Source organism: Triturus cristatus, chromosome 3_2 (genome assembly GCF_964204655.1).
Source record: "Triturus cristatus chromosome 3_2, aTriCri1.1, whole genome shotgun sequence".
NCBI lineage: Eukaryota > Metazoa > Chordata > Amphibia > Caudata > Salamandridae > Triturus > Triturus cristatus.
In genome coordinates this window covers 765,200,284-765,227,460 of record NC_140584.1, presented here as the reverse complement: position 1 = coordinate 765,227,460, position 27,177 = coordinate 765,200,284, and positions in this window count along the sequence as shown.

Sequence of the window (27,177 nt, the reverse complement as noted above, 5' to 3'; positions counted from 1 at the left end):
GGCCATACGCCTTTCGGGCTCCCTCGAGCCCTTGATCACTGGCAGGTAATGAGGCAGGCAGCGGTACTGAACGAACAATGCTTTATTAAATATAGAGTCCCGCCCATGTGGGCGTCAACAGGGGCATCATGGTCCTGGTAGTCCATCATATTGTGCCCAAAGACTCGATAGTTCTCTTTACCAAGTGGCATGCTCGCTGAATGACTCAATAATTCTCATTAAAGTGGAGTGCATGCCAACACTCCTCTCGTGTTGCCCAGTCTTTCCTACGTCGAAGGCACCTGTAGTCCACACGAGCGCTTCAGTTACCAGCGCCCAGGAACGCCTCAGCAGCGTCGGGATATCCTCGCGGCCGGACGAGCCGCTTTAACATCAAGTACGCAAGGTTGCCCAATGAGGAAATCACACACCACAGGCTTCCGCACAAAGTATCGTAGGCGGCTTCACAGGAGAGAGTGCAGCACGCACTTCAAGGCCATACGCGTTTCGGGCTCCCTTGAGCCCTTGATCACTGGCAGGTAATGAGGCAGGCAGCGGTACTGAACGAACAATGCTTTATTAAATATAGAGTCCCGCCCATGTGGGCGTCAACAGGGGCATCATGGTCCTGGTAGTCCATCATATTATGCCCAAAGACTCGATAGTTCTCTTTACCAAGTGGCATGCTCGCTGAATGACTCAATAATTCTCATCAAAGTGGAGTGCATGCCAACACTCCTCTCGTGTTGCCCAGTCTTTCCTACGTCGAAGGCACCTGTAGTCCACACGAGCGCTTCAGTTACCAGCGCCCAGGAACGCCTCAGCAGCATCGGGATATCCTCGCGGCCGGACGAGCCGCTTTAACATCAAGTACGCAAGGTTGCCCAATGAGGAAATCACACACCACAGGCTTCCGCACAAAGTATCGTAGGCGGCTTCACAGGAGAGAGTGAAGCATTGTTCGTTCAGTACCGCTGCCTGCCTCATTACCTGCCAGTGATCAAGGGCTTGAGGGAGCCCGAAACGCGTATGGCCTTGAAGTGCGTGCTGCACTCTCTCCTGTGAAGCCGCCTACGATACTTTGTGCGGAAGCCTGTGGTGTGTGATTTCCTCATTGGGCAACCTTGCGTACTTGATGTTAAAGCGGCTCGTCCGGCCGCGAGGATATCCCGACGCTGTTGAGGCATTCCTGGGCGCTGGTAACTGAAGCGCTCGTGTGGACTACAGGTGCCTTCGACGTAGGAAAGACTGGGCAACACGAGAGGAGTGTTGGCATGCACTCCACTTTGATGAGAATTATTGAGTCATTCAGCGAGCATGCCACTTGGTAAAGAGAACTATCGAGTCTTTGGGCATAATATGATGGACTACCAGGACCATGATGCCCCTGTTGACGCCCACATCGGCGGGACTCTATATTTAATAAAGCATTGTTCGTTCAGTACCGCTGCCTGCCTCATTACCTGCCAGTGATCAAGGGCTCGAGGGAGCCCGAAACGCGTATGGCCTTGAAGTGCGTGCTGCACTCTCTCCTGTGAAGCCGCCTACGATACTTTGTGCGGAAGCCTGTGGTGTGTGATTTCCTCATTGGGCAACCTTGCGTACTTGATGTTAAAGCGGCTCGTCCGGCCGCGAGGATATCCCGACGCTGCTGAGGCGTTCCTGGGCGCTGGTAACTGAAGCGCTCGTGTGGACTACAGGTGCCTTCGACGTAGGAAAGACTGGGCAACACGAGAGGAGTGTTGGCATGCACTCCACTTTGATGAGAATTATTGAGTCATTCAGCGAGCATGCCACTTGGTAAAGAGAACTATCGAGTCTTTGGGCATAATATGATGGACTACCAGGACCATGATGCCCCTGTTGACGCCCACATGGGCGGGACTCTATATTTAATAAAGCATTGTTCGTTCAGTACCGCTGCCTGCCTCATTACCTGCCAGTGATCAAGGGCTCGAGGGAGCCCGAAACGCGTATGGCCTTGAAGTGCGTGCTGCACTCTCTCCTGTGAAGCCGCCTACGATACTTTGTGCGGAAGCCTTTGGTGTGTGATTTCCTCATTGGGCAACCTTGCGTACTTGATGTTAAAGCGGCTCGTCCGGCCGAGAGGATATCCCGACGCTGCTGAGGCGTTCCTGGGCGCTGGTAACTGAAGCGCTCGTGTGGACTACAGGTGCCTTCGACGTAGGAAAGACTGGGCAACACGAGAGGAGTGTTGGCATGCACTCCACTTTGATGAGAATTATTGAGTCATTCAGCGAGCATGCCACTTGGTAAAGAGAACTATCGAGTCTTTGGGCATAATATGATGGACTACCAGGACCATGATGCCCCTGTTGACGCCCACATGGGCGGGACTCTATATTTAATAAAGCATTGTTCGTTCAGTACCGCTGCCTGCCTCATTACCTGCCAGTGATCAAGGGCTCGAGGGAGCCCGAAACGCGTATGGCCTTGAAGTGCGTGCTGCACTCTCTCCTGTGAAGCCGCCTACGATACTTTGTGTGGAAGCCTTTGGTGTGTGATTTCCTCATTGGGCAACCTTGCGTACTTGATATATATATATATATATATATATATATATATGTGCATATGTGCGCGCTTAGAGAGGTAGACAGATAGAGGTAGAGAGGTAGAGAGGTAGTGAGGAGTAGAGAGTGAGTAGTAGAGAGTGAGTAGTAGAGAGTGAGTAGTAGAGAGGTCCAGAGAGGTCAAGAGAGGGCAAGAGAAGTAAAGAGAGGGAGAGGTAGAGCGAGAGAGGTAGAGAGAGAAAGATAGAGGTAGAGAGAGAGAGAGGTAAAGAGGTAGAGACAGATAGAGGTCTAGAGAGAGAGAGAGAGAGAGAGTGGGGGGTAGAGCTATGTAGAGAGGTGTAGAGAGGGGTAGAGAGGAGTAGAGAGGGGTAGAGATGGGTAGAGGAGTAGAGATATGGAGAGTTGGAGAGGTAGAGAGAGGTAGAGATGGCTAGAAAGTTAGAGCGAGGTAGAGACATTGAGAGAGGTAGAGAGCTAGAGAGAGAGGTAATGAGAGGTAGAGAGTGGTAGAGAGGGGTAGAGAGAGGTAGAGAGGTAGAGAGAGAGAGAGGTAGAGAAAGAGTAGTAGAGAGGGAGAGGTAGAAAGAGAGAGAGAGAGAGAGGGGGAGAGGTAGAGAGTTAGAATGGTAGAGAGAGGTAGAGAGGTGGAGAGGTAAAGAAAGGTAAAGAGAGGTAAAGAGGTATAAAGAGGTAAAGACAGTGAGAGAGGTAGAGAGAGGTAGAGAGAGAGGTAAAGTGAGAGGTAGAGAGTGAGGTAGAGAGTGAGGTAGAGAGTGGAGAGAGAGAGGGAAAGAGAGGTATAGAGAGAGGTAAATAGAGAGGTAGAGAGGGCTTCTTGGTATGAATACTCATTCTGAAGCCCTGTTTCATCCTCACCTTCAGCTTTCATTCATGAGCATTGTTTGTCATCACGAATTATGCCAAAGGCAGTGCAATGATTGCACCGAAGGCTTGTTAATTTCTCCTTGTTGCCACCCTGTCTCCTTTTAGCCATGCCTAGCGGGATTGGACCTCTTATTGGTGGCGTGACACAGTAGGTTTATTATTAGCTTGCCTTGTTTTTTTTTTTAACAATTGCATGCTACCTTTCCGTCTTTCCTAATTCCTCTTCTTTTTCTTTTCCTTTTTCCCTCTGTCATTGATTGCTGTGATTAGTCCCATGTTATTCACAAAGGCGCAGTATCCTCAATCGATGTATACAAATGTAAAACTTTGCCTAGGATATATTAGCGTGACCCTGATATATGCTCTCTGTATACCATGTAAAAATCAATAAAGTAATTGCAAATAATAATAAGATACAATTGCATGCGTTTGTGTGTGGGAAACATTGTATGTTTGTTTGGTATTTTGTATTGTGTTATTATTAGCTACTTTGCTATTATGTGGGTTTTGGTATGTGCAGATGGTGGGTTATTTTGAAGGGAATACTTTGTAACTGTTCGCTTAATGCTACATAGTATTAAGATAATTTTTTTTAAGTTGTGTTTTGTCAATGCTGTTTGTTTCCCTAGTTTTTTTGTTTTGTGATTACAAGGTAGAGAGCGAGCTAGAGAGAGGTAGAGAGAGAGATAGAGAGAGAGGTAGAGAGAGAGGTAGAGGTAGAGAGGTAGATAGGTAGGAGGAGAAGTATAGAGGTAGAGAGAGAGGTAAAGAGGTAGAGAGGTAGAGACAGGTAGAGAAAGAGGTAGAGAGGTAGTGATGTAGATAGAGAGATGTAGAGAGAGAGAGGTAGAGAGAGAGAGAGAGGTAGAGAGAAGGAGAGAGAGGTAGAGAGGGGTAGAAAGGTAAAGGTATAGAGGCAGAGAAACGTAGAGAGGTAGAGAGGGGTAGCGAGGGGTAGAAAGGTAGAGTTGAAAAGGTAGAGAAAGGTAGAGAGGTAGAGAGAGGTAGAGATGGGTCAAAAGGTAGCGAGAGGTAGAAAGTTAGAGACAGGTAGAGAGAGAGGTAATGAGAGTTAGAGAGAGGTAGAGAGGTAGAGGTAGATAGACATAGGTAGAGAGAGAGAGATAGAGAGGTAGAGATAGATAGAGAGGTAGAGGTAGAGAGAGATAGCGAGAGAGAGAGAGAGAGAGAGATAGAGAGAGAGAGAGGTAAAGTGGTAGAGAGAGAAAGGTAGAGATGTAGAGATAGGTAGAGAGGTATAGAAAGCTAGAGAGGTAGAGAGAGAGGTAGAGAGAGAGGTAGAGAGGTAGAGGTAGAGAGGTAGAGGTAGAGAGGTAGATAGGCAGAAGGAGAAGTAGAGAGGTAAAGAGGTAGAGACAGGTAGAGAAAGAGGTAGAGATGTAGAGAGAGAGAGGTAGAGAGAGAGAGAGAGAGAGAGTTAGAGAGAGGGAGAGAGAGTTAGAGAGGGGTAGAAAGGTAGAGCTATGGAGGTAGAGAAACATAGAGGTATAGAGGTAGAGAAACGTAGAAAGAGGTAGAGAGGGTTCGAAAGGTAGAGGTAGAAAGGAAGAGAAAGGTAGAGAGGTAGAGAGAGGTAGAGATGGGTAGAAAGGTAGAGACATAGAGAGAGGCAGAGAGAGAGGTAATGAGAGTTAGAGAGAGGTAGCGAGGTAGAGGTAGAGAGAGATAGGTAGAGAGAGAAAGATGGAGGTAAAAAGTTAGAGAGAGAGGTAGAGAGGTAGAGATAGGTAGAGAGGTGTATAGAGGTAGAGAGGTGGAGAGGTAGGGAGAGGTAGAGAGAGAGGTAGAGATAGAGGTAGAGAAGCGTAGAGGGGTAGAGAGGTGTAGAGAGGTAGACATGTGTAGAGAGGTAGAGAGAGAGAGAGCAAGAGAGAGGTAGAGAGGTAGAGGAGAGAGAGAGGTAGAGAGAGGAAGAGAGAGAGGTAGAGAAAGAGGTAGAGAGAGAGAGGTAAAGCAGCAGAGAGGTAGAGAGAGGTAGAAAGTGGTAGAGAGGTGTAGAGAGAGGTGTAGCGAGAGGTAGAAAGGGAGGTAGAGAGGTAGAGAAAGAGGTAGAGATAGAGGAGAGAGGTAGAAAGTGAAAGAGAGGTAGAGGAGAGAGAGAGGTAGAGGGAGGTAGAGAGAGAGGTAGAGAGAGGTAGAGAGAGGTAGGTAGAGAGAGAGGAAAAAAGGGAGGTAGAGAGGTAGAGAAAGAAGTAGAGAAAGAGGAGAGAGGTAGAAAAAGAGAGGTAGTGGAGAGAGAGAGGTAGAGTGAGGTATAGAGAGTCATATATAGAGTGGTATAGAGAGTGTTATGGAGAGAGGTAGAGAAAGAGTTAGAGAGGTAGAGAGGTAGAGACAGGTAGAGAGAGAGAGAGGTAGAGAGGTGTAGAGGTAGAGAGGTAGAGAGAGAGGTAGAGAAAGCGAGGTAGAGAGAGAGGTAAAGCATTGGAGTGGTGAGAGGTAGAGAGAGGTAGAAAGATAGAGAGAGGTAGAGAGAGAGGTAGAGAGGTGTAGAGGGAGGTGTAGAGAGGTGTAGAAAAGTTGAGAGAGAGTTAGAGAGAGGGAGATAGAGAGGTAGAGAGTCAGAGAGGGGTCGAGAGGTAGAGAGAGAGAGGAAGAGATGTAGAGAGAAATAGAGAGAGAGGTAGAGCGAGAGGTAGAGAGAGATAGAGAGACATAGAGAGAGGTAGAGAGAGAGTCAGATGGAGAGGTAGAGGGAAAAAGATAGAGAGGTAGAGAGAGATAGAGAGAAAAGTAAAGAGTTAGAGAGAGGTTGAGAGAGAGAGGTAGAGGCAGGTAGAGAGTGAGTGGTAGGTATAGAGTGAGGTATAGAGAGAGGTAGAGAAAGAGAGATAGAGAGAGAGGTAGAGATGGAGGTAAAGCGGTAGAGCGGTAGAGAGAGGTAGAATGATAGAGAGAGGTAAAGAGAGGTATAGAGAGAGGTAGAGAGAGGTAGAGAGGTCGAGAGGTGTAGAGGGAGGGGGTAGAGAGAGGTAGAGAGGCAAATAAGTGTAGAGAGGTAGAGGAAAAAGGTAGAGAGATAGAGAGAGAAGTAAAGAGGTCAAGGTAGAGAGAGGTTGAGAGAGAAAGGTAGAGACAGGTAGAGAGAGAGTGGTAGGTATAGAGAGAGGTAGAGAAAGAGGTAGAGAGCTAGAGGTAAAGCCGTGGAGCAGTAGAGAGAGGTAGAGAGAAGAAGAGATGTATAGCGAGAGGTAGAGAGAGGTAGAGGGAGAGAGATCGAGAGGTGTAGAGGGAGGTGAATAAAAGTAGAGAGAGGGAGGTAGAGAGAGGTAGAGAGGCAGAGAGGTGTAGAGAGGTAGAGGTAGGGAGAGAGGTAGAGAGAGAGTTAGAGAGAGAGGTAGAGGGAAAGAAGTAGAGAGATAGAGAGAGATAGAGAGAGAAGTAAAGAGGTAGAGGTAAAGAGAGGTTGAGAGAGAGAAGTAGAGACAGGTAGAGAGAGAGTGGTAGGTATAGAGAGCAGTATAGAGAGAGGTAGAAAAAGAGGTAGAGAGAGTTAGAGAGGTAGAAACAGGTAGAGAGATGTAGAGAGTTATAGATGTAGAAAGAGAGGTAGACATATAGAGGTAGATAGAGAGGTAAAGTGGTGGAGAGGTAAAAAGGTAGAGAGAGTATAGAGAGAGAGGTAGAGAGAGAGAGGTAGAGTGAGGTAGAGAGAGGTGTAGAAAAGTCGAAAGAGATAGAAAGAGGTACAGAGAGGGAGGTAGAGATGTAGAGAGAGGCAGAGAGGCAGAGAGAGGTAGAGGTAGAGAGATGTAGAGAGAGAGGTAGAGTTGTAGAGAGAAGTAGAGAGGTAGAGAGAGGTTGAAAGATAGAGAGAGGTAGAGAGAGGTAGAGAGAGAGGTAGAGAGGTGTAGAGGGAGGTGTAGAGAGGTGTAGAAAAGTTGAGAGAGAGTTAGAGGGAGTTAGAGAGTCGGATAGGGATATAGAGGTAGAGGTAGAGAGAGAGAGGTAGAGATGTAGAGATAAATAGAGAGAGAGGTGGAGAGAGAGGTAGAGAGACATAGAGAGAGGTAGAAAGAGAGTTAGAGAGAGATATAGAAGGAAAGAGATAGAGAGTAAAATAAAGAGTTAGAGAGAGGTTGAGAGAGAGAGGTGGAGACAGGTAGAGAGAGAGTGGTAGGTATAGAGTGAGGTACAGAGAGAGGTAGAGAAAGAGAGGTAGAGAGAGGTAAACCTGTGGAGCGGTAGAGAGAGGTAGAATGATAGAGAGAGGTAGAGAGAGGTAGTGAGGTATAGAGAGAGGTACAGAGAGGTAGAGAGAGAGAGGTCGAGAGGTGTAGAGGGAGGTATATAAAAGTAGAGAGAGGTAGAGAGAGGGAGGTAGAGAGAGGTAGAGAGGCAGAGAGGTGTAGAGAGGTAGAGGTAGAGAGAGGAAAAGAGAGAGGTGGAGATGTAGATAGAGGTAGAGAGAGAGGGTGAGAGAGTTAGAGAGAGAGGTAAAGGGAAAAAGGTAGAGCGATAGAGAGAGATAGAGAGAGAAGTAAAGAGGTAAAGGTAGAGAGAGGTTGAGAGAGAGAGGTAGAGACAGGTAGATAGAGAGTGGTAGGTATAGAGAGAGGTAGAGAAAGAGAGGTAGAGAGCAAGAGGTAAAGCAGTGGAGCAGTAGAGAGAGGTTGAATGATAAAGAGAGGTGGAGAGGTACTGAGAGAGGTAGAGAGAGAGGTAGAGAGGTAGAGGGAGGTCGATAGGTGTAGAGGGAGGTGTATAAAAGTAGAGAGAGGTAGAGAGAGGCAGAGAAGTGTAGAGAGGTAGAGGTAGAGAGAGGTAGATAGGGACGTAGAGATATAGAGAGGTAGAGAGAGAGGTAGAGAGAGAGTTAGAGAGAGAGGTAGAGGTAGAGGGAAAGAGGTAGAGAGATAGAGAGAGATAGAGAGAGAAGTAAAGAGGTAGAGGTAGAAAGAGGTTGAGAGAGAGAGAGGTAGAGATAGGTAGAGAGAGTGGTAGGTGTAGAGAGCAGTACAGAGAGAGGTAGAGAAAGAGGTAGAGCGAGTTAGAGAGGTAGAGACCGGTAGAGAGATGTAGAGAGTTAGAGATGTAGAGAGAGAGGTAGAAAAATAGAGGTAGATAGAGAGGTAAAGCGGTGGAGAGGTAAAGAGGTAATGAGAGGTAGAGAGGGTATAGAGAGAGAGGTAGAGAGAGAGAGGTAGAGAGATGTAGCGGGATGTCGAAAGAGGTAGAAAGAGGTACAGAGAGGGAGGTAGAGAGGTAGAGAGAGGCAGAGAGAGGTAGAGGTAGAGAGAAGTAGAGAGGGGTAGAGAGAGGTAGAGAGAGATGTAGAGACAGAGGTAGAGGGAAAGTGGTAGAAAGGTAGAGGTAGAGAGAGATAGAGAGAGATAAGTAAGGAGGTAGAGAGAGGTTGAGAGGTAGAGACAGGTAGAGAGAGAGTGGTGGAGAGGTGTAAAGAGGTAGAGTTATAGAGAGAGAGGTAGAGAGGTAGAGAGAGAGAGGCGTGAGAGGTAGAGAGGTAGAGAGAGGGAGAGAGAGAGTTATTGAGAGAGGTAGAGAGGGGTAGAGAGAGAGGGGAAGAGAGAGAAAGAGACAGGGAGAGAAGAGGAAGAGAGAGGTAGAGAGAGAGTTAGAGAGAGAGGTAGAGAGAGAGTTATAGAGAGAGGTAGAGAGAGGTAGAGAGAGAGGTAGAGAAAGAGGTAGAGACAGGTAGAGAGAGAGAGGTAGGGAGTTGTAAAGAGGGAGCTGTCTGCAGAGACCTGGAGTAAGGAGTTTGTGGTGATCAAGTCACGCAGGTAGTAGTAGTTCAGAGAAGTTTTATTCAGGATAGTTACAAGATGATAAAGAGACCCCACCAGGAGTAGCCATCAAGCTGCTCAGCCCACTCAACTGTGTCTTCTTAGACTAAATCATAACATTCTAAACAGCATCATCAAAGTAACATTCCATTGGTGGTAAATAGCATTGCATTTACTAAAGTCAGGATATAACATATCCCCCGTAAACATGCCTAACGAGCCACTGTATCTATATGGCGCATATAAGCCTTTGTACAGAAACAGTAGAGAACATAGTTCGGTACAGAAATGTTGACTTTGCGAAGATGATACAAACGCTATACCAGGACACACAATGCACTTCTTAATATTGATATTTAGGCAATACCGAGTAGGGGAAAACTTGGGTACTGTCTTTCAATCAGCTAGTAACCCATCTGGTTGATGTGTTTTACTAAATTAGACATGAACATGTGACTTTTCCTAGCTTATTAATAAATACAAAATATAAACTGTCAATCAACTTTAACCCCTTGTGTGCCACGCCCTTTCCACGCCCTGTGCCGGGCGTTGCATTAGCGGGCGGGGTTCATGACGAGCTGGACTCGTCATGGGCACAGCGCAACCGCGGCCCATGACGAGTCCAGCTCGTCATGGGCACAGAAGGGGTTAAACAAACACCACCTTAAGTAAGGTAAGAAAATGCACTGTAGTGAAGGTATAAGTCATGTAATGTACCTTGACTTGAGGTCATATGTTATATACAGGATGATAGGCACAACCCAACAAACACACCTCCGGAGAGGCCAAGAGATTGTGCATAGTAGATGTACACCTAGTGTACTATGAGACAAAACATTTACCAATCAACGAACCTTGTGTGAAGGTCTGTTAAAGCTGCACATGTACCAATGGCGAAACACACAGGACTAAAACCTAGACATTGTGCACTGTGTGAAAGTAATATATTGTGTATCGTACAACACAAAAAAAATATTGTGCACCAGAAAAAATTGACACCCCAATCGGTTATCACAATGTGCACTGTGTCAGTAAACTGTGTAATTAGAATAAAACCTCAGGTGGAGGCACAAAATGTATGTACGAGAGAAAACTCAACCCTCATGCAAAGGGAAACGATACCCCATGAACGGGATCCACTCGTGTGTAGGAGCCATGTGAAGTTCAGTTAACCACTGTAAAGAAAACTAAACATCCGCAACATAAGGGAAACTTAAACAATGAAATGTGGAAGCTGAACTGGCTTCCGGCAAGATTGTGGGCTAAAACATCTCGCAATAGAGAACTTGAGTGTGTGCACGTCATAGGAGACACAACGGAGGCAAGAGAAGCTCGGTATGGCTGAGTGCGAGATAGTGTGTGTGGTAGAGAGGCACAGGAAGTTTTCAAAAAGCAGCGGTTGAACTGCCATGTAGCCTTGCTGAAAATCATTTACTTAAAACGTTATTGAAAATGTATTTCCCTTGTAACAATTAAACACACAACACTCGGTTGAATACACCGTACCCAGGCGGCTTCTAAGTGTAGACGAGCACTTCACTCGACAAGGAACACAAAATCAAGCAGGCAATTAAAAAAAAACAATGCCAAGAATGCTTGATATGAGGAAATAACCTCTGCATAAGATGAAATCTAGTTGACTGGTACACACATGAGCAAACATACTTTTTCACCAGACAGTTTGTCAGATTGATTGATTGATGCATAAAAATCAGATGGGACAGACGCCCATAACGTACACCCTGTGTGGAGTAAACTGGACTGTATACTGTATACCCAAAACATATCTCTAGTGACAGTAAAATACATAAGATGCAAAGGGGCAATAACCTATGCATAGTCGCCCTGAGTGTAAAAAGATGGGAAATAAAATCAGAACAAACATAGCGTTAATACCCCTAGTGGTGATGACACAGGGAAAACGAAAAGGGGTTGAATAATGTAAGCAAACAGATATGGGTGAGAACCCATATATATAATGCAAAGGGACTTACACCCATGCATAGCTCCCTGGAGGGAGGTAGAACAAAGTTGTGCACCAAAGGGTCAAACACACCCTATGTAGGGTAAACAAATAAGACAAGAGGTGTCCGTGTATGGACAACTAGTGTGGAACTTCCACACTGTGCACTAAAGCAACATAAATGTTAGGTTTTTTGGGTAGAAACCGGAATACACGTGTAGGAACCTGTGACATAATGTGGGTAGGAACCCGTGACAAATCTCTATGGATAGAGAACCTCAAAAAATGCTAAACGGACTAAGACCGTTGCATAGTTGCCCTGAGTGTAAAGAGATGCAAAAGGACTAAAACCTAATGCATGATTGCTTTGAGCGTAGCAACGCAACTTACAACAAAGAACAGTAGCTGTAAAATAAGCCGATGAGGACTGGAACCTATGCATAATTGCCCAGAAACAGCACAATAAAACATAGAACAAAGGGCAAGTGCTCTAAGATAATGCATCAAAAGCAACATTACAGTATGCATAAAATTTTAAATAAACAGATACTGTTACAATTTGAAAATACTCCTAGCTTGCGTAAGTCAGGTGTATAAAGCGATAACATTGCTGCCAACGTACATGTGACTATGTGAGTGAAAAATGGTCCCACTGAGCATGTACAAGTAAAACAATTGAATTTTGATGTGTTGAAACAGAATATGAACATGCATATGCATTAAAAAAATATATAGGTGCAGCCAACGGTGAGCGATTTCTCACCCGAACAACATCATTGTCTCAAGAAAATAATGAAATAAAATAAAAAAAAGTGGTCACCGTGGTCTGAAAGCAACTTGGAAACCTGTGGGTTAAAAAAAAAACACGGAAAAACAAGTACTCCATGAAAAATGTAACTGCCTAGTAAAGTTCATAGAGAAGACTCATAGGTCGTGGCTCACCATATGTGCAGAAGATTAGGGGAAAGTCACCATTCATAAGAAAACACCTCAAAGTTCCTCAGGATGAGAACCGGAAAATTACCAGTCTTCGAAGAACTTGGTTGGCAGGGCACAGCGAAGTCCAATCCACACGGTGCCGCTTGCTGGAAGATGACGACATTTGACATAAAGAGAAGTAAAAATGATGGTTGGCAAGTAACGTGTAGAGCACTCTAAAAAATTAGCAGCTCTAGGCAACCACAAGATGGCGGCCGCACGGTGATGCTGCGCCGGATGGCTCCCGGCGTCACCATGCTTGAAAACGTGCAGCACAAGCAGAATCACCACGAAGAAGGCAGAGTCATCGTGGATCCTTGGAGAAAAGAGCAGCTGGACGCCGGTAAGACTGCACGCGCATAATTTAAATTTAGGTTTTCCAACTGCCAAATGTAATGGGGCTGAGACATACGAAGTAAACTTGATTAAAAAAAATGTTAAATGCACAGAAGCGCCTAAGAAAAACCAATGACACAGAAAGCCCCACATTGAATCTCCTTATAATGCGGAGCTCAGCGGAATACTAAGGCTCCGGGTTGCGGTCATAACGAGTGTCCAAATCTTGACCCAGGGTGGCATAGTATTACGCATACGATCACAGCAGAGACCCAAATAAAAAAATTAGGGTCAGACAGGCAAGAAAGTGCACACTTCCAGGGAACTGCACATTGGGAGGCAGGCAGCAAGAGACACTCTCCTAATGTAGCAGTACAGTCTGTATTGGGTACATGACAGCAGGCAGGCAGAAAGTAAAGTCTTTGGCAGTATAATTTTAGTGGCAGAACTCTCCGGTGAAATTTTGCAGAAGCAAACAATGATGCCTTTTGATAGTAGCAGCAGGGTGACAGTCTCACAGAAAGTTTTGAGATGACCCCAGATGTCAATCCACGAGTGTAGTCGATGCAGCACCAAGAGTGTACACTGGCACAACAAGAACGGTGCTGCTGTTCACGCTGCAGAAAATACACAATTAGTTGTGAAAAACAAGATGCGGGAAAACAGTTAAACAGCAGAGGTTTTTCTTGGTGGAGCTGCACTCATAGCACGCAGTGCTTTGGGCCCAAGTAGAATTAGTTGAGACGCTGTAGGGACAGCAGACTAGTTCAATTAGCAGAAATCTTTCTTGGAGACTACCCAGGCACTCTCCAGGCAGACACTCTCAAGACAACTGAGGCAGGTAGTAGACAAGGCTTCTTAAGAGAACAGACATCCAGATAGTAGAAACTGACTTGTCTGAAGCACATATAGTAGCGCTTTCTTCCCCAGACAATGTGCATACGTAGATATGTGGCAGGTGAACAGAAGCTGAAGGCAAAAGACAGGACAAGAAGAGTGCAGACGTTGGTGAATGCCAGGCTTACAGTACAAAGTGTAGACGTTAGTAAGCAGGCTTAAAGAGCGGAACAACACAGGACACAGACGTTGGGAGGCTTGTAAATCATCAGGCTTACCCTCACTGAAGGCACAGCACTTCCCCAGACTTCAGTAGGCTTACCCTCACTGAAGGCACAGCACAAGTAGAAGTAGGATTTCTCTGAAACTTAGAGATGGACTCAGGAGAGTGGGCAGCCTTAAGAAGATGAACAGTTCTTTAAGTAGGACTTCCCCAGGAACACAAACAACTGGCAGACTGCTGTGGGCAACCAATGAGAGGTCACTGGTGGGGTCAAAGATGCCAGTTGAAGGTAGAAGCTTAGTTTGAGGAACAGAAGAGTCCATATATGAAGTTGCTTGAAATTTTAAAGGGTGACATATGCAGGTTCTTATGAAGATCGTCGGCAAAAATTGTGGTGATCAAGGCACACAAGTAGTAGTAGTTCAGAGAAGTTTTATTCAGGATAGTTACAAGATGATAAAGAGACCCCACCAGGAGCAGCCATCAAGCTGCTGAGCCCACTCAACAGTGTCTTCTCAGACTAAATCATAACATTCTAAACAGCATCATCAAAGTAACATTCCATTGGTGGTAAATAGCATTGCATTTACTAAAGTCAGGATATAACAGAGTTGCTGGTAGCGTTGTAGTTATCCTCAACTTTCTCTCGCTCTCTTATGTCCACCACTTCAACTCCTATTTTTTCCTTCTTACCAATTTTGTATTGACACGTCGCAATGTAGCTTATCAGGATACTTTAGTCATTTACCAATGTATTTAAAGTAAACTGCCGTTGCATTTTAAGCATTCAAACACAAAAGCGTCATTCACAATTAAAATAATAGTATAATCCTAAAAAGAAAAACAACTAAGGCGCCTTGAAACAATCGTGTGAAGCTAAGTGCTTCATTCATCAAATCATTCCACACTTTTTTTAAGCGCCTATCGAGTTGGCATCCTTCGGGCGCTCCAGGGACAGCAGAAAAAGACCATAGAGCGTACCCAGTTTCAGCTTTAATCCAACAATGATGGGCCTTACCATGGCAAAGCTTGTGGCACATTCGCTTACATTTAGAAACGCAGGTAGCATGCAGCTACACACGTGATATTAGATCAGTGGGCGGCATCTGCGCTTGTGGCATTCATTCCGCTTTTTGGCATCGTTCGTACATGCGTGCCTTTCCTGCGATTATGTGGCTACATGTGGCCTGTAATTGTAACAGGTAGGGGTAGAGAGAGATCGAGAGAGAAGTAAGGAGTTAGAGAGAGGTTGAGAGGTAGAGACAGGTAGTGAGAGAGTGGTGGAGAGGTGTAAATAGGTAGAGTTGCAGAGAAAGAGGTAGAGAGGTAGAGAGAGAGAGAGGTAGAGAGAGGTAGAGAGAGGGAGAGAGAGAGTTATAGAGAGGGGTAGAGAGAGGGGTAGAGAGAGAAAGAGAGGGAGAGAGAGAGGTAGAGAAAGAGGTAGAGACCGGTAGAGAGAGAGAAGTAGGGAGGTATAAAGAGGTAGAGAGGGAGCTGTCTGCAGCGATATGGAATAAGGAGTTGCTGATAGCGCTGTAGTTATCCTCAACTTTCTCTCGCTCTCTTATGTCCACCTCTTCAACTCCTATTTTTCCCTTCTTCCCCATTTTGTATTGAAATGTCGCAATGTAGCGTATCAGGATACTTTAGTAATTTACCAATGTATTAAATGTAAACTGCCATCACATTTTTAGCATTCGAACACAAAAGCGTAATTCAAAATCAAAATAATAGTATAATCCTAAAAAGAAAAACAACTAAGGCCCCTTGAAACAATCGTGTAAAGCTAAGTGCTTCATTCATTGACTCATTCCACACTTTTTTGAAGCGCCTACCGAGTTGGCATCCTTCGGGAGCTCCAGGGACAGCAGAAAAAGACCATAGAGCGTACCCAGTCCCAGCTTTAATCCAACAATGACGGGCCTTTCCGTGGCAAAGCTTGTGGCACTTTCACTTACATTTAGAAACGCAGGTAGCATGCAGCTACACACGTGATATTAGATCAGTGGACGGCATCTTCGCTTGTGGCATTCATTCCGCCTCTTGGCATTGTTCGTACATGCGTGCCTTTCCTGCGATTATGTGGCTCCATGTGGCCTGTAATTGTAACAATTAAAGAAGTCTGCTGCATGATTAAACTTATAAGGTCCCAAAGGCGAGATTTATTGCCTATGAAAATGCTTGTTGTTTTTTACGCTGAGATAATGAAAACAATAATTTTGCACGGGGATGTACGTTAATAAGTGGTGAAGCTCGTAGAGTTAAGAAATAGGCATCTTCTAAAGAGCACATATACAGCAAATGGATGCAAGTGACCTGCAGGCGAGGTGTACTTTATTTAAATGTAGAAGAGATGTATTGTAAAGCAGTAGTGACGCTCTAACAAACATTACAGAGTGGCGGTGTTTTGTTTAAATTGCATAAATAAGCAAGCGATTACTATACATAGACTGCGTCGGTGTCACAGGAAAAACTATAATTGGGCGCTGTGCTCCAAAATAAAGTAAAGTGCTTAGGGGCTAATTGAGAGACACTGTCTCCCGCAGCAAGTAAATGATCCAATCCCGGTGGGCGGGGCCAAAAGGGGACAGGGTGGCAACCCTCAGTGTAATGATTGCCTCCGGTGCAATCATTACACTGTGTTTTGCATCAGCCATGATGCAAAACGACCCGCACCAATCAAAATTGGAGGCGGATGGAGGCGGAGCCGTGAGACGACTTCTGGAATCATATTGATTCCAAGAAGCCTCGTAAGACGAGGGCACCGCATGCGCTACTTACGTCATGTCGGTGTCACAGGAAAAACTATAATCGGGCCCCGCACTCCACAATACAGTAAACCACCACTGAAAAGGGGGCAGGTAGCAGTGGGGAGGAATGGGGGGCATATAAGGGGAGAAATAAAAGCGCGTCAGCCATTGATGCAGTTTGGCGGTGTTTAGTTTAAATTGCATACATTAGTAAGTGATTACTACACATAGTATGCGTCGGTGTCACAGGAAAAACTATAATCAGGCGCCGCGCTCCAAAATAAAGTGAAGCAGCACTGAAAAGGGGGCGGGTAGCGGTGGGGAGGAATGGGGGTATATAAGGGGAGAAATAAAAGCGCGTCAGCCATTGTTGAAGGCAAACGCGTATTACGAAAAAAAGTGCTTAGCGGCTAATTGAGAGACACTGTCTCCCGCCGCAAGTAAATGATCCAATCCCGGTGGGCGGGGCCAAAAGGGGACAGGGTGGCAACCCTCAGTGTAATGATTGCCTCCGGTGCAACTGACCCTTCTGATGAACAGGGAACACTGTTTTCAAAGCAGTCCTGTACCAACCAATTACAAGTCCTATTTTTGGGAGATTCTTGGTGCTGGTTTATTGCATGTGTCCTTTTCCTCGGTCGAAGCACAAGCTCACAGGGAAATGATGGATAATTCACATCACCTCTATTGTGCTGACAATCAGTCCCCCTCCTCCATTGGTGCCCCTAACAATCTCTAGTGTTCTGAGACCCACTGCTTCACAACCTATTTTTATTGTATCACCTTCTCACTTCTCATGCGTCCATGTTCAAGATGACTCATTAGGTCTCGCGAGCCAAAGGCTCGAAGAGACATTTTATATGTGGGCTTCTCAAAGTGCTGCCGTGGCCTAAAGCTACAGTGCACGTGAACGTGCACGCGCGCAGCGCCATGTGTCTTTCCTCCGTAGCGATCAATCACGATCACTTTCACTTTTGCGGGCTCCTCTGTTCCCCTTCCCGTCAGCTGCGGCCGCACCACTGTGCCCGCCCCCACTCCCCCTCCCTCCTCGTCAACTTCAGTGCGCGCTTGTTATACAATGCAGCCTACTCCCCCTCCCTCCTCGTCAATTTCAGTGCGCGCTTGTTGAATTTATTGCCAGTTTTCCTTGGTTCAAACCCCAACCAACATTTCTCTGTGTTTCTGCCGCTGTCCCCATAACCCCCCACCCTCTGGCCTCTGCGCTTGCACACACGCCCACCCCCATCTTTTTGATTTATTTACCATTGCTTTTTTTGTCTACCTCGACCTCCCTGCAACACGCAGACAACTCCAGTCCGGGCACCACACTCAGCGATTAATCTGCATTTATTAATTGAAACAAGAGTTTCCCTGGCTCAGCTCAGCGCCCGGCTTTAACTCAATCCCTCACATGCCTTATTGCTGCTTCATCTCGCTCCCCCACCCTTTCGTCTCGCTTTTAAGGCCCCTTTCCAAACCAGTCCATGCCTGTTGTTTGGGACAAGAGGAGTACGTAGGTGCACATACCGTGTTCAGTGAGTAATCTGCATTTTTAATGGAATGCCTGTGTTGCTTTTTTTAAACCTCAAACAATAGTTCTCTGCGTTTCTGCCCCTCCATCCCCACAAGCCTCCCACCCTCCGTACTTGCATACGCACCCACCCACAGCAACCCTCAGTGTAATGATTGCCTCCGGTGCAATCATTACACTGTGTTTTGCATCAGCCATGATGCAAAACGACCCGCACCAATCAAAATTGGAGGCGGATGGAGGCGGAGCCGTGAGACGACTTCTGGAATCATATTGATTCCAAGAAGCCTCGTAAGACGAGGGCACCGCATGCGCTACTTACGTCATGTCGGTGTCACAGGAAAAACTATAATCGGGCCCCGCACTCCACAATACAGTAAACCACCACTGAAAAGGGGGCAGGTAGCGGTGGGGAGGAATGGGGGGCATATAAGGGGAGAAATAAAAGCGCGTCAGCCATTGATGCAGTTTGGCGGTGTTTAGTTTAAATTGCATACATTAGTAAGTGATTACTACACATAGTATGCGTCGGTGTCACAGGAAAAACTATAATCAGGCGCCGCGCTCCAAAATAAAGTGAAGCAGCACTGAAAAGGGGGCGGGTAGCGGTGGGGAGGAATGGGGGTATATAAGGGGAGAAATAAAAGCGCGTCAGCCATTGTTGAAGGCAAACGCGTATTACGAAAAAAAGTGCTTAGCGGCTAATTGAGAGACACTGTCTCCCGCCGCAAGTAAATGATCCAATCCCGGTGGGCAGGGCCAAAAGGGGACAGGGTGGCAACCCTCAGTGTAATGATTGCCTCCGGTGCAACTGACCCTTCTGATGAACAGGGAACACTGTTTTCAAAGCAGTCCTGTACCAACCAATTACAAGTCCTATTTTTGGGAGATTCTTGGTGCTGGTTTATTGCGTGTGTCCTTTTCCTCGGTCGAAGCACAAGCTCACAGGGAAATGATGGATAATTCACATCACCTCTATTGTGCTGACAATCAGTCCCCCTCCTCCATTGGTGCCCCTAACAATCTCTAGTGTTCTGAGACCCACTGCTTCACAACCTATTTTTATTGTATCACCTTCTCACTTCTCATGCGTCCATGTTCAAGATGACTCATTAGGTCTCGCGAGCCAAAGGCTCGAAGAGACATTTTATATGTGGGCTTCTCAAAGTGCTGCCGTGGCCTAAAGCTACAGTGCACGTGAACGTGCACGCGCGCAGCGCCATGTGTCTTTCCTCCGTAGCGATCAATCACGATCACTTTCACTTTTGCGGGCTCCTCTGTTCCCCTTCCCGTCAGCTGCGGCCGCACCACTGTGCCCGCCCCCACTCCCCCTCCCTCCTCGTCAACTTCAGTGCGCGCTTGTTATACAATGCAGCCCACTCCCCCTCCCTCCTCGTCAACTTCAGTGCGCGCTTGTTGAATTTATTGCCAGTTTTCCTTGGTTCAAACCCCAACCAACATTTCTCTGTGTTTCTGCCGCTGTCCCCATAACCCCCCACCCTCTGGCCTCTGCGCTTGCACACACGCCCACCCCCATCTTTTTGATTTATTTACCATTGCTTTTTTTGTCTACCTCGACCTCCCTGCAACACGCAGACAACTCCAGTCCGGGCACCACACTCAGCGATTAATCTGCATTTATTAATTGAAACAAGAGTTTCCCTGGCTCAGCTCAACGCCCGGCTTTAACTCAATCCCTCACATGCCTTATTGCTGCTTCATCTCGCTCCCCCACCCTTTCGTCTCGCTTTTAAGGCCCCTTTCCAAACCAGTCCATGCCTGTTGTTTGGGACAAGAGGAGTACGTAGGTGCACATACCGTGTTCAGTGAGTAATCTGCATTTTTAATGGAATGCCTGTGTTGCTTTTTTTAAACCTCAAACAATAGTTCTCTGCGTTTCTGCCCCTCCATCCCCACAAGCCTCCCACCCTCCGTACTTGCATACGCACCCACCCACAGCACACAAACATCTCCGGGAGTAACCTGAGTAATTTTGTATGCGATCCTGTTTTCAAAGGCTCCGGTCTCGGTGCCGCACCCAGCAAGTAATATGCATTTATAATATATTGCCTGTGTTGCTTCTTTCAAACCCTAACCAACACTTCTCCGTGTTTCCGCCCCCCCTGCCCACAAGCCCTCCCCACCTTCCATGCTTGTCTAGCAGCAAAGGGGTTAATTTCAGACGGGAATCAATCGTATGCAAAGTTCGTAAGTGCAGCCCAAAAGAAAGCAGCAGTGCAACCGAACTGCTACTCCATGTTTACGAGTCTGACGTGATCGAGTGTCTTTATGATAGCCCTGCAATGTTTCCTAAGTCAAGGCGTAACTAGCTCTTCAGTCCAGTTGTTTTAATTTGCATTCTGGGACTTGCAGCTTTTTTCATAAACCAAAGCTAAATGTCACAGAATGCAAGGAAAAGCATGCCTGAGGTTGCTATTGACGTAAGTGGAGGACCCGGGAAACTTCCTACAAACATGAAAGCTTTTGCCTTCTTGTACCACCCAAAATAATATACTGCATGGCTAAAAACGTAGAAGGTCCCAAACGCGAGACCTATTGCATTGCAAATGCTTGTTTTTTTCTTGTGCTGGAGGCTCTATTTGTGAAATTATCTCTGTCAGGCCTCCCACTACTCTCTAATCACTTGCCTGACACCACAGTTCAATATTGGAACTGTTAGTCCTCTGGACACTTGTGTCAGTGGCAGGCGAAGTGCAGGAAATGGTAATTAATAGGATGGAGCATACATCACCAACAAGCACTACCAAAGCAGATAGCACTGACTTTCTATTTGAATTGCATGTTAGACTTATTGGCTTAGTAATTCTTGCTAAAATAGTGAGACCTATTGACGTTGCAGACACTTGTTATATCTTAAGCTTTGAGCCACCTCAAGCTAAATGCCTTGGAAAGTGCCTAGGCACATTTGAAGAGCGTGAATGTTGTGCTCAACTTTACAAAGGGGCTAGTGCTACAAAAGATGGAAATAACCAGTGCTTCACATTGGCCGGTAGTGTCCGGTACTGAGTACCAGCACTTTTTTATTTTGAGAGGGAGAGTACCGTTACTTCTCAAGAGAGACGTAATATCTTTAATTGATGAGTACCAGCCCCTCCCAGAAACAAGCATATACTCTGCTACTTTTCAATTTGTAAAGCACTGGAAATAACTTTAGTACTCATTTGTGCCTTAATGACCTGGTAAGTAAAAACTATGTTTTTCATGCATTCAGATCTGTTTTATACCTTCAAACACATAAAAGGTGATGTGAGGAATGCTTGAAATTAGTCTAACAACTGGAAGTCGCTCGCGGTAGCATTCCAACCCGTCATTCTTTTGCCGAACATGCCACCTAATAGAAGTATTCGCTCCTGAACACCAACTTCCTGGTACTTTGACAACGAAGCAGCTCTCAAGACTGAGTCCTTCCTGAGGAGAACACCCCAGCAGGATGGTGTTCGAAGCGCATTGACTCAAGCTCTCGGGGTAAGGCATATAGGGTGTGCCACGAGGGAATGTTCTACATCCTCCTTTCCCAGCAAGGACAACACCCTTCAAAATTATTAGTCCCAGAGCGTACGACACGGGCAGGACAGTAGGCAGAAGCCTCTGTCAATGAACTTGTAGTGTCCGCCCAGTGTAATTGGAATCAAGGACTGGTCACTGGTACTTTGTTATATATTATCACAATTGGGAATATCACACAAGTTTATTGTGTTGCTTTACCTATTTCATTGTGTTGCAGTATAATTTGTTTGTGTACGATTTTTTTGTAAGTGAATATTACATGCAAATGTTAATTCAAAAAAAGTGTTGCCCCAGGAGATGACATGAAAATAATGGTATAATCTTGTTTTTTTCAAAAAAAGTTGAAAGAAAAGTGAAATAAATCACACGGGCTTTGGAATTCAGATCTAAGGTCATGTTCATTCATTAATTTATTATGAATGTTCTATCTGGACATCTTGTATGTTCAACCTCTTCAAGGCAGACCTGGACTAGACAAATGCTCATGCACCCAAAATGGGGGGGAACCAATGACGAGTATCATACACGTTGACGTTATGGTTCTTCTTAGCAGACCCAAGGTCAGCCCCCAGAGGCTGTTGCACAAATTAAGTAACTTTAGTCTAGCAAACAATATGGATTTGAATTAAAACAAAACATAGGACTTAGCATTCAGCAAAAGACTCAACAAAACATGACCCTGGCATTTAAATAACTATAAATTAATTCAAGAGCAAGACTGGAACTATTTGCAAGTTATAATTGATACCATGTCACTCTTCCACAATACAAGGAACAAATGAAAGTGAAAGATGGGTTTTTCTTAGCTTTTTTTGTTATCGCTTTAGAAGCAGAGGCGTGGTTACTTGTTCCTCCCCTTACTGGAGATTATTAGCACACAACTTTTACCTACTACAGCTTAAGGCCAAGAAGCCCTTTGTGGCGGGGAATCTGAATGGCTAGAGACAATAATTCACTACACATACAGGAAGCTCTTTCACCTAAGCCGGAATGCCTTGCCGGCCCAAATAAGATTCAAGTTTGGCTTGTGATGCAAAAGTATGCAAGGACAAGGTGCCTTTGTCAATTTCTGTAACAAAATGAGAGAAGCACCTAGGCCAGCTATATTGCACCACCAGGGTAGGGCGATAGCCGTTTCAGAGCATCAATGCACAGCGACAATATGCCGCAAAGTGCTCCCTCTGTCCGGTCTAATTGTGGCCGTCACTGACTACAGGCACAGGTCTACCACTAAAGAGACGTTGCCCGTATCTATGTAAAGTGTACAGGATATATTGCTAAACATCTCTTCTTTTGCATATTATTCACAAGGAATGGTCCACACATTTTTCATCCCTCCCCAACCCTGTGAAGAGTAGAATTAGGCTTTCCTGGTACTGATGAAATGCCATGATCCATTATGAACTGTAACAGGTATGAAACATGTTGACCTTGCCATGCACCACACCCTTTTTTTTTAGCTCGTTAGATTAGCATATCTATATTATGCTCACATCATGCTTTTAACCTTGACAAAGAGACTTAATTTTTCGTCTGGATAGCTTTAGCCAATTTTATCACACTCTTCATTCACCCACTATACTCACTTTTCACCCCTCGTCCATGCAAACATACCTCGGCAAAAAAGAAAAGATTTCCAGTGAAGAGGCCCCTAGAGGGGCCAATTGTGCATTGCAGTGCTGGCCCAACGATGAACTGCCTGATGATGAAGCATGACACCCCTCAGGATATGAGAGGGCCCTTGCTCCTAGAAGGATCACTCCCCTCCATATACCAGATCTAGCCTCCCAATTAAGAACAGCACACTATAGTTCTTCATCACTGGCATGGCCTCTGTGGTGTACCTCTTAAAAACCCCAGTCCCTTCTTCTTTGTTTTGAATTAGCTACAAACACAGACCCACAGAGTGGCAATTTACGATCTGGCATAGGGTCAATACAAATAAATGAGTTGTGGGAACACCCAATGTTATTTCAACTCTTTAGTAATCAACAAAATTACAGGTGAGCTTTCCGTTTTGGAGGATAAAAACATCTTCGTAACATGCGCTCATTCATGGATTACCATCCAATCCTATAACACCATAGCGTGGCAGAAATACCTAAGTTATAGTTATTCAGTCCGTAAACAAATTAATATAATGTGCTTGGGATATTTCACAAATTTGGACCTTTGCCCGAAATTGCTTGCAAAATGTTACAATATATCTTGTAGAGGCTGTAATAAATCCCTCAAAACTATTACATATTTATTTGCATTTGCCAGCATTATTGACAGAGTGACTACAATTCCTATTGCATTCTTCCAACTCACTGAGAGTTTGAGCTTTCCGCCAAACAACTAAAACATGTCTCAACAGGGGCAACAAAAGACTGAGGGCCTGATTATGACTTTGGCAGAGTAGGAGACTTGCCAGCGGCCCGCTCCCACACCACCAAACTTGACCATCGGCTGCCCACCAGATTATTAGTTTCTTTGTGGTCTGGCATGAGGTGCCTATTAGAAAGGCACAGCAATGGGAGTTCCAAAGCTAGTTCCTGTACAGCATGGACTGTGTAGTCCATGCTGTGCAGGAAAGAGGGTGCAGGCACGCAGGTGGGCACACCATGCCCCCCAGCATGCACCCCACGGCCTTGAGGCAAAAGGGGGCCCTGTAGGGCCCTTTTAGTGTCCTCACTGCCACACTTTTCTTGGAGGGCTTACCGCCGGATCCAGACTTTGCCGTAGTGGGCACTGAGCATTTACCCGGTGGGCTGGAGGGGTGGGGGCCAGTTTTGCAGCAGTGCTGCAGTATCGCCTCCCTGTAACAAAATCAGGAGCAGTGCTTCTTGCTAGCACCCCCCTGCTCTCAGGGATGGTTGAGCAGCATTCAGGCAGGGATGGTTCCCATTTCCAGCCCGGCCCTGCTCACTGCCATGAAAACTGTGGTGGTGGGGAAACTCTAAATATGCTTGGTGGTGCCGCAGAGGCACTGTCAGCATATTGGAGCCTCTGATCGCTGCAAGATCATAGGGGGATGGTGGATCCAGGCAGTAGCTGCGGTCCGGCTGCCAAAATCATAATACAATTGTCAAATTGCTGGTGTGACATTAGCCGCACCACCACCACTGCACCACCCCGGGTTTGACTGTCCACAGACCACCAAACTCGAAATGAACCCCTAAATCTGCAGACAATCCATTTTTGACACAAGTCGTAAACAAATGGCAAAAAAATGACCACAAGTTAAATGAATTATATGCCCTCCATGTACATTATTGCATACACCGGTATAAAGAAAATATTTCTTGATGAGTTTTCAAGATTCCATTTTAATTTAATTTTATAGCAAAAAACGACAGACCGAGGTCAAGCACATTCAGTCCATGTATACTTTGAAAATAAAAAGATGATGTAATAACTTCCTGCACCCGCAGTCCAAAGGTGCCACTATTAGCCAATTCTTTTGAAAATCAATTTAATTTTATGTCGCATTTGTAATATTGTTGTTAGCACCGGTATTAAGATAATATTTCTTGATAAGATGTTTTTTAAATTATATTTATAAGACACACTTTTTTTGTGCTCTTTTTATATGCAATGGCTTCTATTTGCTGATACATTTGAATTTGAAGCTCCATTAAGAATGGTAAGAGAGTGCAACAGTTCTGGGATTTGAATGGCCTGGACACTTGGGGCTCACTCTCAATATCCATAATTGGTTAATCTGCAGATTATCCAAAAGTGAGTGGGAGTGGATTAGCCACTTAGGAGGATGAGTGCTGCGTGCTGCCAATTATAAGAGGATGGCCTTTTTATCAAGGTGGCTGGCTTATTTAACACCTTCTACTCTAACTAAAAGGTTTCCAGAGGTGCAAGATAAGTGTTTTCGGTGTTCTAAACCTGGGGAAGGTGGCTGGCACCATATTTTTTTGTATGTCCCGGTCTCAGGTCTTTCTGGGAAGCTGTTTTTTCAGATATGGAGCGCGCAATCGGAAATAGAATCCCGGTTGAAGCTGAGGCTGTCCTATTCGGCTATTCTAAGGGAGGGAGACAACAGTCTACACCAGAAAGAGTTTTTATATTTATTGCAAGTGCCGTTGCACGTTCATTAATCTTGCAAAATTGGAGATCTACAGAAGCCCCCGCGCATATGAAATGGATTAACAAAATGAAAAGGGTAAAAAAATTTGAGGAGGCCTACGCTAGGAGTGTAGGAGCTGTAAAAAAGTTCGAGCGAAACTGGAAGTTTTTTGAAATGTTGGAGAAGACTCAATAGTAAATGAAATATTGGAAGTGATATACCCAGAAGTCTTCTCCCTACATGGTCTCTGTATGGAAGTGAACCTCCTTTCCGATTGTTTTTTGTCAAGAATACACTAGCACTTTATAGACATTACATTTTAAATACTAGAAGTGGTGAATCATTTCGAAGTATGTTTTTTTATTGATGTATGTATGCTATGAATTTCCTTTGTTTTAACATTACTGTGATTATTTAAGCCTTGCATTTGCACTTTAGTGGTTTTGTGTACTTTTATTTTACTCATTTTTTTTAATCTTAAAATATGTGGTCAATGCTGTTTTGCACATGGCACATTGCACTTTTGCTTAGTGCTTTTTTTCTCCATATACTATTGCACTTTAATGCCATATTATCTATGATATGATTGTAAAATTTATTCTGTAATGTATTTCCAACCTCTTGCTCTGCTCAATAAAAAAATAATAATAATACAAAAAAAAAATATCCATAATTGGAAAATGTGCATTGTTAAAAATGATCTAATTATGGGGCGTGGCTTGAGCCCGCGGAATCTAAAGGTATGCTGGTTGCGGCGCGAGTTCTATCACTTATGTGCGCACGTTGAGGAGCAGCATTTCATTCCTTTGTATGGCGCTTGGAGAGTAACGCTCCGTAGCGGCCGCCATTTTGTCTATCTGCCGCGTACGGAGCTCTCAGGAAATGCAGCTCGTTCCTCAATGCCTATGGCTTCAAATGGTTGCAGGATGGCGATTTGGGCTATGATTTAGGTATCTTTCTACATGTACTTCCTCCTCCTCAGCTGTGTGTATTTCTTTTTGCACGAACCCCTTCAAGATGAGCTGAGTCAATACTGGCAACCATTTTAGGATGCTTTTGAGGAGAATCTGTTCATAAGCCTGTCGTCATGTAACTTGGCTCCCATAGGTGAATTACCTCATTTTCTCATCACTTTTCACCTTCAGCATCATTAACTTTTGGACACTGTCGTCTTTGGCTTAAGCTGTTCACAAGAAGATGCGGTTTCCCCTGTGAGAAAAAACTGCTAGCAGCCATTCTGTGGAGGTCCTAGTCGGACTGGTCATTCTTTGGAACATTTTATTCTTATGATTTCTTCAATAATCTCATTATTTGATGGGCAGGTCCAAGAGTTCCTCTGGAGTGAAGCAATCTTTTGTTAAAAACTCTAGAATTTTCACAGAATTTTCTAAACTAGAGGATACTTTGTTGTCTGTGTCGCAATCTTTTGAGGCTAAAATGGATCCTCCCTCCGTAATGTCAGGGAAATCTATCACGAAGCGATTGAAAAAGGACCCCCCTTCTCCGCCCAAATCTGCTTCACCATTCTCCATGGAGCTCCTGTTAGAGGAAATCAGAGCTCTTCGTCCCTTTATGGAGGAGACTAATGTTAAATTGCAAGTCCTCACGGATAATTGGTCTCAGTTAGATGCTAGAGTCTCGGCAGTCGAGCAAAGTGTTTCCTCACTCAGGGTCTCGAGCGCAAGTGTTTCTCAACTCCACTCCCAAGTTTCTGAGCTCCAGCGCCAAGTTGAGGACCTTGAAAACCGGAATAGACGAAACAACCTACGAATTTATGGTTTGGTTGAAGGACTTGAAGGGTCGGA